This window comes from Sapajus apella, unplaced genomic scaffold (genome assembly GCF_009761245.1).
Source record: "Sapajus apella isolate SASKATOON/1434 unplaced genomic scaffold, GSC_monkey_1.0 scaffold64, whole genome shotgun sequence".
Lineage (NCBI taxonomy): Eukaryota > Metazoa > Chordata > Mammalia > Primates > Cebidae > Sapajus > Sapajus apella.
In genome coordinates, this window is record NW_022437004.1 from 1,986,654 (window position 1) to 1,998,812 (window position 12,159).

General features: G+C 36.8%; 1 protein-coding gene across 5 annotated transcripts in view; it reads left to right on the plus strand.

Moving 5' to 3' along the window:
• Positions 1–12,159, plus strand: part of PKN2 (protein kinase N2) — a 155,971-nt gene that overhangs the window by 37,129 nt on the left and 106,683 nt on the right. The window lies entirely within an intron of this gene.

The window sequence follows — 12,159 nt, forward strand, 5'->3', positions numbered from 1 at the left end:
GCTCAATAAGTACAGAGGTGAAATCTCTGCAAGTTTCAAAGCTATAGGGATAAAATGACGCTTGGAGAATGGCAGTGAAAATTTCAGGAGGAAGGATTTTCTTTTCTTTCTCTTTTTTTTTTTTTGAGATGGAGTCTTGCTCTGTTGCCCAGGCTGGAGTGCAGTAGTATGATCTCGGCTCACTGCAGCCTCTGCCTCCCAGGTTCAAGCGATTCTCCTGCCTCATCCTCCCAAGTAGCTGGGATTACAGGTGCCTGCCATGCCCAGCTGATTTCATATATATATATATATATTTTTTTTTTTTTTTTTTTTTAAGCTAGAGATGGGATTTCACTGTGTTGGCCAGACGGCCAGACAAGCCTTGAACTCCTGACCTCGTGATCCACCCACTTCGGTCTCCCAAAGTGCTGGGCTTACAAGTATGAGCCACTGTGCCCAGCCGTAATTTTCTTTTATTTTCCTCTACAGTTCTAATATAAACATAAATTATTTGATTCATGAATTATACTTAGTATGTGTATGTGTGTATATATGTATATCTATATGTTGAACTGTTAAGGGAAATAGAAACATTATTTTTAATGTGGGAAAATTATTTTCAGCCTACTTTGTTCCCTCTAAGCCTTCATAATCTAGTGCTATGGTGAATAAACTTTAGTGATACATTGTTGGTTTAGAAAATTGTTTTACATATGATATTTTAGGATATATTATGGGCTTAAAAGTCTCAACTGTTTTCTAATATAAATACGTTTTAAAGCAAGTTATATTAAATATGTTTCTGTAAACTTAGGTCTAAGCCACCAACTTACAGAAAGAATGGCTTGCTCTTTATATCACCACTGACTAGGATGTTACACATAATAAATAATTAATTTTTGCTAAACGAGTTAATTTAAAACTAGGATATAGTTTGTTAATTTAAAACTAGGATATAGTTTGTTTTCTACAAAACAAACTATAGGAAAGTATAGGGTAGATGTTTTATCGGAGCACCTATATGCCAAAAACTGAATTATAGTTTATATCTGATCAGACTGTTTTAGGCCACTCCTACCCCTTGCCAGATTTACTTTTATTCTGCCTCATGGAATACAACTTCTGTAGGAGGAATGTGCTTTCAATCATGATTTTGCATACTACTAAAATTTCTTCAAGATAATGAATCATACCATATTCTGAATTATTAAGAATGTAATGATGCATGCGATTCTTTCAGAAGGATAATAATCAGGGTGTGTTATAAATTATTAAAAACATTAATATACCATAAAGTATAAAGTCTTTTAAATTAAGGTTGTAAATGAGAATCCATTTAAGACACTTAACTTGCGAAGATTCCACTTGACTATTACTTAAATGATACATTTGTGCTATCTTAATTGTTTCGTTCTGATGTATTAAGATTGGTGGAGACCAACTTTACAATATAAGAAAAATGAGATAAAAGAAGCTTATGTATTACGTTGAGTATAAATTTAAATATATACTTAGAATTTCTTGTATATTGAAATATACCAAATAACATGCATTTGAACTGAAAATTTCTGAACATGTTTTCAAGGAAATGTGCTCTCAGAATAGAAGAATTTTAAGAGGTTGAGAGGCCTTTGCCTTCATCTGTAGCATCTACATTCCAGACAGAGGACTATCCTATATTTAATAACCTTCAGGGAATTCTGCAGCCTTCTACAACTACTTCCCCAGTAATGAAATTCAGTATCTGCTATTGGATAACTTTCTCCCTTTAGTTTTTGTGTCATTTCTTCCTTGTTTATTATAAAAAATTATAGACATACTGAAGGTACACAGAGAGTACTAAAACAAAATACTGTTGTGTTGACCAGCCATCAAATAGATAAATAAATAAACATTACCAGTATAGTTGAATGAAACCTTCTGGATAACTCTCTTTCTTACCCTTCCCATTCCTAAACCCCCAGCTACTATGCTAAATGTGCTCTTTATCATTTCCACATCAGAAATTATTTCTTTATGAAATCTCTAGCTTAGAAACCCTCATGGTAATTTAAAAATATTTTTCTCTTGTGTCATTAACATATACAAAGACCAATATGAGGGAAATGGAAAGGTTGCACTTGTTTTCCTACATCACATTTGTGTCAAATTGCCAGTATAATATTTTATTGCTCACTAATTTTTAACTTGTTTCAACGAAGTCACTTGGATCTTTTATTGTTTCTGTTTGTAAATATATGTTATTTATCTTGTACTTAGCTAATTAGTTTCATTTCCTCAGGGAGGTGGTTTTATATTGTCCACATAGTTTCATTGTTTCTTTCTCTAACTTCCAGCTCTGAGTAACTTAACAACCTGCTTTTATGTCTTCAACCTAAAATAAAACATTTAATGAGAAGCCCAAATCTGATTTCCCCCCCCTTCTGTGTCTTCCTATCTGTCCATCCATTCATCCATCTATTTATAATATTAGTTTGAGTGTTGTTTTATTATATATTTAAAAACAACAAAGACATCTCTGGGCTTTTATTTTATAATTTTTTCTTCTTCCTGCTTATTTCTTTCTTTAAGCCAAATATTTCTTATCATGATGTGTGAAATAGATATGCTACTGTGTCTTCTATTTTGTCTCTGCTTATTTAAAAAATAATCAACATTCTAGCACATTGGGGGTTTTTGTGATAGGCATACTCTAAGCATATACCTAAAAAATTAGTCTTAGTTTCATCTTTTCAACTTTTTTTTTTTGGAGATAGAGGCTCGCTGTGTCACCTATGCTGGAGTGCAGTGGCGCCATACCGGCTCGCTGCAACCTCCGCCTCCCATGTTCAAGCAATTCTACCTCAGCCTCCCGAGTAGCTGGGATTATGGGTGTCCACCATGCCTGGCTAATTTTTGTATTTTTAGTAGAGACAGTTTTACCACGTTGGCCAGGCTGGTCTCGAACTCCTGACCTCAGGTTATCCACTGGCAGTGGCCTCCCAAAGTGCCGGGATTACAGGCCACTTTTTGTTGAGGCGCCCAGCCTCAACATTCTTATATCCTGCTATCCATTGGCCACTTTTTGGTTATATTTAGTAATAATAATGTTATCTCTTTTGATGATTGAATAAGTAATAAGTACCAGATACTGTGACTAAGATACATATAAATTATTTAATCATTATAATAATTCTTTGAGGTAAGAAGAATCTGAGATTCTTGACTATGTAGTGTGCCAGAATACACACAGGTAGTAAGTGATAGAGCTGGGATTTGAGCTAGGAGTCAAAACGTTTTGTTTGTTTATTTTTAAGATAAGGTCTCATTCTGTTGCCCAAGGTGGAGTGCAGTGGCACAGTCATGGCTTACTGTCACCTCAACCTCCTGGGGTTCAGGTGATCCTCTCACCTCAGCCTCCCAAGTAGCTGGGAATACAGGTGCACACTAATTTTTGCAATTTTTGTAGAGATGAGATTTCACCATCTTGCCCAGGCTGGTCTCGAACTGCTGGGCTCAAGTAATCCTTCTGCCTCCACCTCCCAAAGTGTTAGGATTTCAGGCATGAGCCACTGCTCCTGGCCAAAACTTGTTCTTAATTGTTCTGATATACTCGTAGGCTTCATGATTTCTTAAAAGTTGTTTAGATTTCTGTTTCACTGAGCCTCCACCTCTGTTGGAGTTACTTCCCAACCTGTCTGTTTCCATGTCTGTCTGTCTCTATCTTGTTGTTGTCTTCAGAACCAGAATTTCCCCATATTTCCAAAATGCCCGTTGGAGGTTATACAGCCCCATTGAGAAGTTCTGGCTAGGGGTAAGGACTTTTAATTCACATGTAGAGATGGAAGAAAAATACAGTGTATAAGTAGCCCTTTTAAAAAAATGTTTTGGGCCGGGCGCGGTGGCTCAAGCCTGTAATCCCAGCACTTTGGGAGGCCGAGACGGGTGGATCACGAGGTCAAGAGATCGAGACCATCCTGGTCAACATGGTGAAACCCCGTCTCTACTAAAAATACAAAAATTAGCTGGGCATGGTGGCGCGTGCCTGTAATCCCAGCTACTCAGGAGGCTGAGGCAGGAGAATTGCCTGAACCCAGGAGGCGGAGGTTGCGGTGAGCCGAGATCGCGCCATTGCACTCTAGCCTGGGTAACAAGAGCGAAACTCCGTCTCAAAAAAAAAAAAAAAAAAATGTTTTGTTACCCATTATTCTTTTTATATTATTATTTCAATAGATTTTGGGGGCAACAAGTGGTGTTTGGTTATATGGATATTTCACGGTGATTTCTGAGATTTGGGTGTACCCATCACCTGAGCAGTGTACACTATACCCAATGTATAGTCTTTCATCCCTCACCCCACTCCCACCCTTCCCTCCGAAGTCCCTGAAGTCCATTGTATCATTCTTACGCTGTCCTCATAGCTTAGCTCCCACTTATGAGTGAGAACATATGATGTTTGGTTTTCCATTTCTGAGTTATTTTGCTTGGAATAGTGGTCTCCAATTCCATGCAGGCTCCTTGCAAATGCTGTTGTTTCATTCCTTTTTATGGTTTAGTAGTATTCCATGGTGTGTGTGTGTATGTATGTATATACACACATACATACACACACCATACTTTCTTTGTCCACTTGTTAATTGATAGGCATTTGGGCTGATTCCATATTTTTGTAATTGTAAATTGTGCTGCTGTAAACAAGCATGCAAGTATCCTTTTCATATAAAGACTTTTTTCATCTGGGTAGATACCTAGTAGTGGGATTGCTGGATCAAATGGTAGACCTATTTTTAGTTCTTTAAGGAATCTCCACACTGTTTTCTATACAGGTTGTACTGGTTTACATTCCCACCAGCAGTGTAAAAGTGTTCCCTTTTCCCCACATCCATACTAACATCTATTATTTTTTGATTTTCAAAATTATGGCCATTCTTGGAGGAGTAAGGTAGTATCGCATTGTTTTTTTGACCCTTTGTTCTTAAAGGTCTCAGTTAAATTATATTGGTTAGTAATAGGTATATGGAACTATTATTATTATTTCTTGTTAGAACTGTGGACACAGTGAAGGGCTTGCCTGTTTTATCTACCGGGAATTCCAGGGATGGGGAAGGTTCCGAATGAAGAAAGTGTGACTACAAATAGAATCTAGACATTAAGAAAGGGTTTTCTGATCATTGGGAGGTCTGCTTAATATGATCTTTGAAGTTACTTAAATTTTTAACATGGTTGATTTTGTATAAAGGAGATATTATGGAAAGTTAATTAATTAAGGTCTTATTGGATGCCCTTTTTGGAATATAGTGTATTTTTTCTACAAAGCCTTTTTTGCATATTAGGCTCATAAGAAATAGTTGATAGCTAGAAAGTAACTGGTTGGCAAGAGGGTATGTCTGCATGGACTTTCAATTTGGGTTGCTTGGATAAACCTTAGGAATGTGTGAATCTCATGAAACCTACCACTTCGAATGAGTGAGTGAGTGCGTATGTGTTGCATACATGGAATTTTCTGAGGTCTGTTGCTTTCATCAGGATCCCAGAGTAGATTTGTACTCTGCATCCCCATTCCTCACCCAAACTCCATATACATGCAACAGCTTAAGAAACACTACCAGAGGAAAGTTGATAGAATTGGTGAGTAGCATGGTCATCAGATGCTCCTAGAGTCATTGGCAGGCTCTAGTACTTGTCTCTTGATAATGAGCCCTCTTGTTTAGAATACTCACAAAGTAAAATTATTTCTGTTTTAAACATATAAGATTATAAGAATGTGGAATGTACAGATAAAATAACAAAGGCAAATTAGTCTGTTAAGTAATCATTAAGAGGACAGTTATTAATAAAGTTCAGATTTTACTCACTGTATAGTAGTCTTTTCTGCATGAATATGTATGTGACTGAATGGAAAAGAACAATGGCTTGTTGACTGAAAGTCCTTTCCATATTATAAACGTGAGGGCTGTCTTTATTTCTGACTCTACCTGTTTATATTTCCCAATACATTTGTTTTCTTTTTGCCTAAAACGTTTTCTATAACTAGACCGTTGGAGGCAGGGAGGGTTGGATTTGGATATGAGGGATTGCCGTTTCTCCCATGAAATGTAAAGAATTGCCTTTAAAGTATTTATCTCTTTGAGAGTCTAAGGCAAGAGTATTGCTTGAGCCAGGAGTTCAAGACCAGCCTGGGCAACATAGCTTAGTGAGACCGCATCTCTACAAAAAAAAAAAAATTTAAAGAAATGGCCAAGCATGGTGGCATGTGCCTATATAGTTCTAGTTGCTCAGGAAGCTGAGGTGGGAGGATCACTTATCTTGAGAAGTTGAGACTGCAGTGAGACATGATTGTGCCGCTGCACTCTAGCTTGGCATCTCAAAGACCCCATCTCAAAAAAATTAAAACATAATAAAATTATTGATTGACTATGGTGTGCTGTGAACACAGTAGTGAGCAAGAAAGATTCTGCCTCTAGACTTAGAAAGCCTGTCTTATCATCACACAGGGAAGACAAAGGTGTGGTGAGGTATATGGTAGGAAACAAGTGGAATGTGCTATGGGTCAGCTGGCAGGAGCATGTAACCAATACGGTGAGGTCAAGGATCACTTTCCACATTGACCTGAAGGATAAGGAGGAGTTAACCAGAGGAGAAAACTGTTCCATTCAAACATGGTTCTTTGAATATTTGAATCCAAGGTTTGTTTGGTTGGTTGGGTTTTTTTTTGTTTGTTTGTTTTTGAGACAGAATCTGGCTGTGTACACAGACTGTAGTGCAGTGGCATGATCTCAGCTCACTGCAAACTACACCTCCCGGATTCAAGCAGTTGTCCTGCCTCAGCCTCCTGAGTAGCTGGGATTACAGGCACCCACCACCACACCTGGCTAATTTTGTATTTTTAATAGAGATGGGGTTTTCCCATGTTGGTCAGGCTGGTCTTGAACTCCTGACCTCAGATGATCCACCTGCCTCGGCCTCCCAAAGTGTTGGGATTACAGTCATGAGCCACCACACCTGGCCCTTTTTGGTGGTGGTTGTTGAGACAGAGTCTTTCTCTGTCACCGAGGCTGGAGTACAGTGGTGGCACCATCTCAGCTCACTGGAACCTCCCATCCCAGGTTCAAGCAATTCTTGTACTTCAGCCTCCCAAGTAGCTGCGATTACAGGCATGTGCCACCACACCCAGCTAATTTTTGTATTGTTTTAGTAGAGGTGAAGTTTTGCTATGTTGGCTAGACTGGTCTTGAACTCCTGGCCTCAATTGATCCACCCACCTCAGCCTCCCAAAGTGTAAATCCAGGTATCCTTTTTATCTTTTCATTTCAATGAACTTTTGCCTCATTTAAGCTGGCATAATATTTTCAGTTATCAAAATTCTATTTTAAGCAGTATTGGTAGAGTTTTAAAATCTAAAATGCATTTGTTTGTCTATTCCTTTTAAAAACCCAGGATTCTGGGCATATACACCCCAATCTTATGCAATACCTTCTCATCTATTTTTTTCTGTTTTGATTCCCATAATGTTGAGAGGTAGGCATTATTTTTTCAATTTTAGAGATAAAGAGATACTTGGAAAGCTCTCACTTGCTTTAAGTTAGGTAACTATTAAGTGTTAGGACAGGCCAGAACCCAGGTTTTTTGATTCCTAGTCTAATGTTTTATACATTGTTTCTTAGAATTTTATAATTAAATAGTTTCTTGATAGTTTATATCCATTAGTTCCACTGTATAATTTATCTCCTAGGTCTTGAATATTGTGTATCAGATTATTCTTACATTAAATAGTTCCAGGTGTTTCTATATTTTGAATTCTTAGTGCAAATATCTCTTGTTACATACTGCTGGTTTTCAAGTATCGTCTTGTTAGGGTACCTATTTTTTTGGTTCCTTCTGATTTACTTTTTCCTGGGAAAACTAATAATGGATTCCACTAAACTTATGTATAACATTGAAGAAAGTGGCATTAAGCAGTGTTCCAAGGGATTTTCTTTGGTGAATGAACTGTCATTTTAATTCCTGAAGCTTACACACACACACACACACACACACACACACACATCTGTATACATACATATATATGTGTGTGCATATGTTTTAAGTATATACATAAAAACTTTATATTTGGAAATAAGATTCTTAAATTGTTGCAAAAATAGTTCAAGGGTTTGTGTATACCCTTCACCTAGTTTTTACCCATAATAACATCTTTTATAACCACAGTACATTATCAGTATCAGGAAATTGAAATTGGTACAATTCAGTTAACTAAATTACATATCTTATTTGGATTTCACTAAATTTATATGCACCCATTTTTGGGATATAATGATATTTAATCTCATTTGTATTTGTTTTTTATGCTGTATAACAGATTTCAAAACATTTAGTTGCTTAAGACAACACATCTTTATTTCACAGTTCTGTGGGTCAGGAGTCCAGGCACAGCTTTGCTGGGTACTTTGGTGGGCTAAAATCAAGGTGTTAGGGCTAAGTGTTTATCTGGAGGCTGATCTGGGGAAAGACTCCTGCTTCCAAACTCAGGTCGTTGGCAGAATTCATTTCCTTGAGACTATAGGAAGCCAGCCTACTGCTTCCTGAAAGCCAGCCAAGGTGTGAAAGAATTCTAATGCAATTGGGCTAGCAGACAGAGTCATATACAATGAAACAATCTGAGATTGAGATCCCACCATCTTTGCTGTATTCCAGAGGTTTTGCCCCGAGACAAAGGGGGGACATTATACAAGAACGTAATCAAGAGTCAGGGATCATGGGGACCACCTTAAAGTCTGTCTACCACCATGTGTGTAAATTCATGTAACCACCACCAAAATTGTAATATAGGACTGTCCCATTACCATAAAGAAATTTTGTCATGCACTCTCTTTATAGTCACACCCTCCCCCAAACCCTAAGACCTAACATGAATATGTTCTTAAGAACCATCCAAGCTATTGAGTGTATAAGTAGTTACTTTTTATTGCTTAGTAGCATTCTGTTTTGTTGACATGCCACAATATGTTTATCCTTTTACCCGTGTACCCATTGAAGAACATTGGGTTATTTCTAGCATTTGAGTTGGTACAAATGAAGTTACTCTGAGCATTTTTGTATAGTTTTTTTTAAACGTGTTTTCCTTTCTCTAGAGTAATATTCAAGAGTATAATTGCTAGGTCATGTTAAGTGTAATTGTTTAGGTATATGTAGTGTTTAAATATATATATGTTTAAATTTATAAGAAAATGCCAAACGGCTTTTCAGAGTGGCTATACCATCCTACAGTCCGTACAGCAATGTATGAGAGATCCAACAGGCTCTGCCTCTTCACAAGAGTCTTTGTATTGTCAGTATTTTGTTTTTATTTTAGCCATTTTAATAGATGTTTATTAGACACATATTATTGTGATTTTAACTTGCATTTCCCTAATAGCTAATGATGTTTTCTTTTTATAGTGCTTGTTTGTCATTATATATCCTCTTTGGTGAAATATCTGTTCAAGCCTATTTTCTAAATTGTTTGTTTTATTACTGTTAAGTACAGTTGTTTATATATTCTGGATATGAATCTTTTTTTACATATGTGATATGCAAATATTTTCTTCTGTTATGGTATGCACTTATCAGTGCTTTTTGAAGAGCAGAAGTTTTACATTTTGATGGGTCCAATTAATCTTTTTTTTTTTTTTTTTTTTTTTTTTGAGATGAAGTCTTGCTCTGTCACCAGCCTAGAGTACAATGGTATGATCTCGGCTCACTGCAACCTCTGCCTCCTGGGTTCAAGTGATTCTCCTGCCTCAGCCTCCCAAGTATCTGGATTACAGGCACCCGCCACTGCACCCGGCTAATTTTTTTATTTTTAGTAGAGACAGGGTTTCACCATCTTAGCCAGGCTGGTCTCGAACTTCTGCCTTGGCCTCCCAAAGTGCTGGGATTACAGGCATGAGCCACTGCACCTGGCCCAGTTGATCTTTTTTATTTGCTTGTTTTATCAATCATGCTTTTGGTGTCATGTCTAAGAACTTTTCATTTTACTGTAGGTTATGAAGATTTTCTCCTACATGTTTTTCTAAAAAATAAAGGGGAAAAACCAGATTTTCTCATGGTTTTTACATTTAGATCTGTGATTCATTTGAGCATACCAATTCTATACATACTTTGTTAGGTTTTTATCTATGTTTTAACTTTTTAGACAGATTGTAACTGGTATTGTGTTTTTAATTTTGTCATCCACATGATCATTGTATCTAGAAGAATGATTATTTTTGTGTGTAGCTCTTGTATCCTGTGATACTGCAAACTCGCCTATTGCAGATGTTTTCTAGTGTATTACTTGGGATTTTCTATATATATTACCCTGTTATCTGCTAACGGGGAATTTTATTTCTTCATTTCCACTTGATAGGCTTTTTATTAACTTACCGTAGTGGATAGAATGTTCAATATTGCATTAAGAGTGCTGAGAGCAGACATCCTTGTCCTAATACCGATCTTGGGGAAAAGCATTTAGTTTTTCACCATTATGTATGATGTTAGCTGTAAGTTTTTTTTGTAGATGCTCTTTGTCAAGTTGAAGTTCTATTTCTAGTTTGCTTAGAGCTTTTGCCATGTATAGCTGTTGAATTTTGTCAAATAATTTTTCTGTATAAGTTGGCATAATCATGTGATTTTTTAAAAGACATCTTTATTTTCCTGATACAAATTATATTGATGGACTTTTGGATATTGAACCAGTCCTATATACTTGGAGTAAACCCTGATGTGTTGTACTATGTAATTCTTATCTTCAGTACTAGATTTAATTTGTGTATATTTTGTTGAGGATTATTACAGCTAAATTCATGGGAGAAATTAGTTTCTGTATTTATTTCTTCTGTCAGGGTAACATCAACTTCAGGGGAATTGGGATGTATTCCCTCTTATTTTCTGGAAAATATTGTCTAATGTAGGACTGTGCAGATTATGTATTTCGTATTGAGTGAGTTTTGGTGGCTTTTTTTTAAAGAATTGGTTTATTTCATCTAAGTTATTGATTCATACTCTGTATGCTTATGTTTCTTTACATTTCTTTAGGTTTGTTTTATGATGCAGGCTCTGGTCTGTCATGGTGAGCATTTTGTGGGTGCTTGCAAAGAATATGTATTCTGTTCTTGTTAAGTAGAACATTCCATAAATGTTACTTAAATTCCCTTTTTGATGGTGGTGTTTAGTTTTTTTTGTATTCTTCCTGGTTTTCTATTACTACTTGTATCTTTCTGAGAGAAAGATGTTGAAATCCTCAACTATGATTGTATATTTTTCTATTTCTGCTTATAGTTCTATCAGTTTTTGCTTCCTGTGTTTTGAAGATGTGTTGTTTCCAGAATCAGTATTGTAATGTCATTTTGGTGGATAGACCTTTTTATCATTTTTAATCACCCTCTTTTTTTTTTCTTTGCTTTGAAGTCTGCTTTTTCCTGGTATTAATATGGTTACTTATGTTTGTTTTTTAATTAATGTTTATATGGTATATTCTTTCCCATCCTTTTTAGCCTACCTATGTCATGATTTACTGAAGTGATGTTCCTTTAGGTAACATATGGGTCAGGGCTTTTTTTTTTTTTTTTTTAAATAAGAGATAGGTTCTCACTATATTGCCTAGCCCAGGCTGATCTTGAACTCCTGAGCTCAAGAAGTCCTCCCATCTCTGCCTCCCATATGCTGGGATTATAGGCAGGAGCCACTGTGCCCAGCCTAAGGCCATATTTTTTTAAATCCACTGTACCAACCTGTGTTTTAAATTTTTGTGTTTAGACCATTGGTATTTAAAGTGATTATTGGTATGTAAGGACTTAAGTTTGCTATTTTATTGTTTGTTTTCTGTTCATTCCCTCTATTTCTCCTGTTTCCCTTTTCTTGCCCACCTATGGGCTACACGTTTGTTTTGTTTGTTTGTTTTAAGATGGAGTCTCTCACTCTGTCACCAGGCTGGAGTGTGATCTCTGCTCACTGCAACCTCCGCTTTCCTGGTTCAAGTGATTCTCCTGCCTCAGCCTCCTGAGTAGCTGAGACTACAGGCACGAGCTGCCACCACCACCACCACCCAGCTAATTTTTGTATTTTTAGTAGAGATGGGTTTCACCATGTTGGCCAGGATGGTCTCGATCTCTTGACCTCATGATCCACCTGCCTTGGCCTCCCAAAGTGCTAGGATTATAGGTGTGAACTGCTGTGCCCGGC